This window comes from Scardinius erythrophthalmus (genome assembly GCF_964197995.2).
Source record: "Scardinius erythrophthalmus genome assembly, chromosome: 7".
Taxonomy (NCBI): domain Eukaryota; kingdom Metazoa; phylum Chordata; class Actinopteri; order Cypriniformes; family Leuciscidae; genus Scardinius; species Scardinius erythrophthalmus.
This window is the reverse complement of record NC_138227.1, coordinates 46207761-46215056: the sequence shown is the minus strand read 5'-3', so window position 1 is coordinate 46215056 and position 7296 is coordinate 46207761.

Here is a 7296-nt window from a genome sequence, read left to right as displayed (position 1 = left end):
TCAGGTTCAGACGGGTTGCTGCTGTTTTCGACGTCTTGTTCGCCATGTTGAGCTAAAACTGTGGCCGAGGTGTCCATAGCCTGTTGATCCAATTTGACGTTCTTTCGCTTACTGGAGGGCATCATTTCGTGTTGTTTAGTCCAAAAGTGTTCCAAAGTCATAATACAGCGTCAGCATTTGCAAAAAGAGGAATATTGCAAAATGTTTGGGCGCCCGCGGAACTCCCGCAAACACGTCTGTCTCTTATGCCGCCATCACTTGTCTCTATAAACGTATAATTTAAGGTAACAGAGATTGTTTTGGCTTTATAGCGGTTCTTTAATAAAGTTATTTTCCAGCTAAAGTTAATTTTGATTGATTCGCTTCCGTCGCAACGATCATTTGTTATTAAATTAGGGGCCGCTAAGACGACACCATTCTCTCTACACAGACTTTAAACGCGAACCTGTGAGAAGCGCTGATGGCGTTCACATGCGCATTAAGAATTGGTTCTATAGTTATGTGCGTTTGAAAATATATGCACAGGTTTGTAATTCCCTACAGACCAAGCCTAAACAAAGTACTGCCATTTCCTTATCATTTTTGATACAGAATTTTATTTTATTTTGTCACTTTGGGGTAGGTACGCAAAACGAACAACCGACAACGCTTTATCTGTAGAGTGGGAAAGGGATCCTTCATAGGGAGCGACTAGTGGACACTAGTACACTGACGGAGAAAAAATTGTGTTGCGCACTTTGACTGTAAGGGAGCTAACTGAACGACACACAGCCGCATACATTTCATTCCCATGGAATTTTTGCGAGGACATGTCACCAAATATTAAAGAACTACATTTAGGTGAGAATGAATGGGAGACCATATCCAACTTGGTGAGTGCACTGAAACCAGTCAGACCAGCTCACAGCAGGGGACTTCTATGGTGTTTGGCTTCTTGGCTTCAGTGTGTACTGTGCACAGACAGAATTGACAATCCCTTTGCAAAACGCCTAGTTCAGTGTCTCAAATCACGACAAACAGCTCTGTTTGACAATGACGCCTTTGTGGCTGCTTTATTTCTCGATCCTAGATACAGACTTTTTCTCAGCGAACTTCAATCCGAAAGCGTAAAAATTCACTTATGTTGTGCCTGGGAAGCCATTCAGACTTTATCCGGCAGCAAAGCAACTACACAGCAGCACACTCCACCCCAGTCATCCGACGATGACGACGAGATAGAACAGCTGTTGATGGCAAAAGAAAAATAAAGCACAACAGTAAAAAACACTTGTGTTTCCATCTCATCTGTTTTGGATATATATTCAAGAGAAGCACGCCTTAAGAGGAGTGAGTGTATTTTTAAGTACTGGGCAAGTGTTGCTCCCACTAGCCCAGATTTGAACAAACTTGCTATGAATGTAATTGCACTACCGGTAACGCAAGTCAGCGTAGTAGAGCGCGCATTTTCATGCCTCAAAGACATTCTTTCCCCACTGAGGTCTTCAATGAATGCACAGGTATTGGAGGACATTCTTTCCGTACGTTTAAACAAGCAGTATAGACTTTAAGCTCAAATAGTTTATGGATTTCGTATAAGTACTAGCAACTATCGCACATTTTTTCTATAGTCTTTCAGGTAGCCAAAAGCAGGACAGGTCAATGTTTTCTTAATAATAATAATAATAATACATTTTATTTATAGGCGCCTTACATGACACTCAAGGACACATTACAAACACAATAAAACAATCAACAATAATCAAATACTCATATACTCACTATATTCTTTATAGACTTTTAATTAGGGCTGACTTCTAATAGTCGAGGATTCGACGATTCGATTCGGAGAGGTCTGATTCGACTATGAACCTCATAGTCGAATACATGGGCGTCAGTTTGGTTTGAAATGTGCTGGGGACAGAGACGCATTCGCATTTTCAGAAGGGCTGGGTACCATTTTTATTTTATTTTTTCGCGCAGGTCATGTTTTGAAAGATGTCCTGTAGCTTACTAATGTAAATAAATAAAAATGTATTCAAAAATCTGCTTCACGTTTTCAGCAGGGCTGCGGAGCGGCTGTGAGTTGACTCCACACGGTTCTCATGTGCGTTAAAAGCTTTACATGGTTTAATGTACCTAAACAATGATTACCAAATTCCCCTCTCATATTGCTCCTCATAACCACTGAAAATGGTCAAAAAATCTAACCCAGAGTCCAATTATTATGGACGTTAACAGATATTAAGCGTTTCTGCTTCACATTTTCAGCAGGGCAGCGGAGCGGCTGTGAGTTGACTCCACACGGTTCTCATGGGCGTGAAAAAGCTTTACGTGGTTTAAAGGTGCAATGTGTGATATTTCTGAGGATCTATTGACATAAATGCAATAAAGATCCATAACTATGCTTTCAGTGGTGTATAAAGACCTTACTTAATGAACCTTTAAGTTTTTATTACCTTAGATATCATTTATATTTACATAACCGCGGCCACCCCCTTCTATGAAGGTCGACATATTGTGACGTCATGTTTCTACCGTAACCGACAGCGAACAAACAGCGCTACAGAGCGCGTTTCGTCACTAACTTGAATGAGAAGCAGCAGAAAAAGACGAAGCAGAAAACTCAGGTTATCCCTGACTCTGCAAATGTGGAGAAAAACATGCTGTCTGAACGACGCCTAGGACATAGTAACGTTAGCTATTTCCCCTTACCTAAGTTAGCTGCTTTGATGCTCTAATCTTATACTAACTACCATGGAAACAAGCTATGGTAAAGTCAGTGAATAAAAGACTAACACAATGATAAACAAGTAAAAATAACAATCGCAATAACATGTGATTTTACTGAATAATTAAGTAAATATAATTTAATATAAAATATAATATAGAGAAACCTCATTGCTTGACTTGCTACTCTCTGCTGACTCAGACGACGACATCTTCCAATCCTACGTCGACTGATAGTCTCATTCGAGTTTGCAATTTGAAGGAAAGGCCGCAGTTATTGACCAGTTGCAATTCGCAAATCTCACCACTAGATGCCGCTAAAAATCACACACTGCACCTTTAATGTACCTAGACAACCATCACCAAATTTCTCTCTCATATTGCTCCTCATGTTTATGAAATGTTATGATATATGTGTGATTATATATGTGTTTTTTAGCTCTTTTGTTTGAAATGGAAAACATCTAGCTGCTATCTAAAAAAAAAAAGAAAAAAAAAAGGTTCGACTATCAGTCGACTACGGCAAAATCTAACGAATCAGATTCGACTATGAAAATCCTTAGTCGAAAACAGCCCTACTTTTAATGCTTTGTATTAAAAATAGTAGAAAATTTGTTGTAGTTTTACAATGTTATTGCATTAAATGATCGTGCTTTATTAGCAGACTGAAATTGGTTATGTGATGCAAGGATGTGTTGCGCAGTGTTTGCTTTGAAATTAGCAGTTGACTGTGCATTAAAAGAGCAATGATTGTACAGATTATATCATTTTTATTCATGTAAAACAATTCGTGTTGCAAAAAAAATATACATGTACAAATAATTGTATCACTCTTCTGAAAAGAATTAGGCATAAGACTGCCCATTTCGATTGTCTAACAGTCCAGTAAAACAGGTCAATATTTTTCCAGCTGTTTATGCTTTTGGGCAGGTGCAAATCCTGCAAATCCTAATACGCTTCTCCCAGCCCTAGGGGGAGCTGTGTTCCATGAGTGTTGCACTGTGTGAGTGAGCCCTTCTTCACATGGGTGGTGCTGTTGTTTAATTCAGTTCTATTTCCTTGTGGAAAGGTAAGGATATAATAATTTATTTAATTATTTTGTCCAATCATGCTATTTAAAGGAATAATGCTGTTAAAGATGTTTAGTAACATATATGTGCAGTTATTTTGTATTTTGTTTTGCATTTCTGATATTATTTAATGTGTTGTAAATTCCATGTGGTGGGATATATTTTTCTGTATATTGTATTGTGTTTAATGTTTATCTGAGTATTTTGGAGTTCTCTTTCCTTGTGGAAAGATGTTGCTGTGTGCTGCATAGTGGCCGATGTAGATAAAGAGCCCAATAAAACAAAAGCTTCACTGCTGTGACAACCACAATCTTGGTGTCCTCCTCATTCATCTATCACAAACACAACGCAGAGACATTTGGGGAGCACACCGACGAAGAGGGTTATATATATATATCTGCATCATGTATTTGTGTCGCGGTAGTTCGAGCCCTTGTCATAGAATTTGATTACGTATGTCTGTATATTGCATATAAACTCCAAAATGTCATAATGAAAGTCCCATGAAACATGGAGAAACCGTGCCATATGTTCTTTCATTTGGGTTTTTCAACATGTCAAATCGGCTAGATGCAAAGAATGTGGGAAAACAATTAAAGACACTGGAACGAAGTCAACGTCAAATGTTATGAGACTCCGCATCCACAAAGGTGAGTCACATTATATTATACTGTGATGAAGCTGCATGGCTCCTCTGGATTGCTCGCCTGTTAAAACATTAACAAAAAAATATATCCTTTAAACCTAGCACTTTTTTATCAATCTTCTCATAGTTGTTATGATGAGACATGTGTATGGTGTGTCTGTCTGTCTCTCTCTCTCTCTCTCTCTCTCTTTTTCTCTCTCTCACTCTGTCACTCCCGCAGACTGCTCCGCCCTAATTGAACGTGTCGGTAACGTGCCCCATGGCTGGTCAAGATGGGACTGCGCATCTTTTAAAAAGAGGAAGAGACGTGGATCGGGAGAGAGGAATGTTGTTCATAGCGCTGTCTTGAAACTGTTGTTGGTGTTGGAAAGAGAATTAACTCTGTGTAGTGACTTTTATAAATAGACCTACTGTGTTATTAATTTTTCTCTCACCTTACCCTTCCCGGTTTGTTGTTCTTTTCTCATTTCTTTTGTAAAGTTTTCTGTAAACGGTTTTCTTTAAAACACTCAACCACGTTTCCCTTGTTATTCTAATTATTATAAATGTCACTGTTTTCAGCACGGAAGCTGTAGGGGTTGGGGTGCCAAATTTTCTTTATTGTGAACATTACTTTTTCTCTTGCTAGTAAGGGAGTCAGTTTAGTATTTGTATTTTTCTTTGATAGGATAAAAAGTTTTTTCTAAAAGAAAGGTAGAACCAATTTTTGTTTGTTATTTTGGCTTTGACCCAACCTTGAAACTAATTTGCTTCTTTTTGATGTCTTGTGCTGACCTACCAATTTGAACAACTTGTTTCAAAAATAATAAAAAGAAGGAAACAAGAAGTCAGGTGTGACGAAGTTTATTTATTTTATTCCCCAGGACCCTAGACCTGGGACGTAACATAAATTGGGGGCTCGTTCACAAAAAAAAACCCATATTATTATGGCAAAAATGTGTCCAGGAACCTTTCTTGTGGCTGCGCAGTTGGTAAGTCATTCCAATTCATTCTTTGTTTGACTGCTTTCCTTTTGGTGTGGTGGGGGAGTAGTGAACAGTGTGTTGTTATGGAGTTTGATTTGATCGCCTTTACACTATCTCCAAGCACGGAACAGTTTAATCGCTGTCGTAAGGATGAGCTGTTTAAAATTGCGGAATTTTTTTAAATTGTGGTACCACATAGTGCTTCTAAGAAAGAAGTAAATAAAGTATTGCACCAGGAATTGATCATGCAGCGCATATTGCCTGATGAGTCGGGAATGAGTGGTACAGAGACAAAAGCTTCTACGCCGACGGAGGTCGACGAGAAACCCGCGTCTGCGCCACTCTCGCCCATACCATCCAGATATCCAGTATTCGCGCCACCCAGTAGTACTATGTTGGTGCCCCATTCGGACCCGCTGTTAATGTTAAGAGTGAAAGAGGTAGAATTGGAAATTAAACGGGAGGAGAGTGAGGCAAAAAGGCTTAGGCTAAGGGAACTGGAGTTTGAGATGGAAAGGGAACGGTTTCAGCGTGATTACGGCCGGCCTCACCCGACTGGGAGCGCGCTGGAGAATTCCCCTGTTTCTCCCTCGTTTGCTCCGTTACCTAATATTGCCCCTATGCCAGTCTCCTCCAGTCCCGTTTCGGCTCCTGCAATTCCTGTAATACGATATGAGGAGTTTGCTGTCCATGGTGCTGAAGGGCAGGGGAAGGGATTAGGGGGTGCTTTTAAGCCTGTGAGAGGAGGATCTTTTGGAGGTCGTAGGGGTGCTGGTGCTCAGTATCGCCCAGGGAAAGCAGGGTCTGTTTCTATTGCCTTGATGCTGGCCACCTGATTGCAGATTGTGAGGCATGGAAGAAACAAAATGCATTGGCTAAACCTAAAGGTGTAGGTTTGGTACAAACTTTGGAAAAAGTTGTCACCTGATAAAAATGTCACAGGTCGGGGTGGAGCGCCAGCGGGCCGCCCACCCCTTCACTTGCGTGCCGCCCCTGAGGAGCTGGCCGTGGACACGAAGGAAAAGGCGGACACAGGATTCAAATAAATATACTCTTTATTAAACAATAAAGACAATCTTATAAAGTCTCATCGGCATTCTCTTCATGCATCTCAGCACCTTCGGACAGAGAGAGGAATGAACATGATTCACAGCTTCCGCGTTCTCTTCTTCAGCGTTCTCTTCGCGTTTCTCAGCACCTTCGGACAGAGAGAGGAATGAACATAATTCACAGCTTCCGCGTTCTCTTCTTCAGCGTTCTCTTCGCGTTTCTCAGCACCTTCGGACAGAGAGAGGAATGAACATGATTCACAGCTTCCGCATTCTCTTCTTCAGCGTTCTCTTCGCGTTTCTCAGCACCTTCGGACAGAGAGAGGAATGAACATAATTCACAGCTTCCGCGTTCTCTTCTTCAGCGTTCTCTTCGCGTTTCTCAGCACCTTCGGACAGAGAGAGGAATGAACATAATTCACAGCTTCCGCGTTCTCTTCTTCAGCGTTCTCTTCGCGTTTCTCAGCACCTTCGGACAGAGAGAGGAATGGACATAATTCACAGCTTCCGCATTCTCTTCAGCGTTCTCTTCGCGTATCTCGGCACAGCATTAGCAGGCTCTTCACTGGACTCAGGCAGAGAGAGGAATAGACACGTGTAACTCACAGCATTAGCAGGCTCTTCACTAGCTTCAGACAGAGAGTGGAGAATACGTATAACTCACAGCATTAGCCGGCTCTTCACTGGACTCAAACGGAGAGAAGAATAGACACGTGTAACTCACAGCATTAGCTGGCTCTTCCAGCATTAGCAGGCTCTCACAGCATTAGCAGGCTCTTCACTAGCCTCAGACAGAGAGTGGAGAATACGTATAACTCACAGCATTAGCCGGCTCTCCACTGGACTCCGACAGAGAGAGT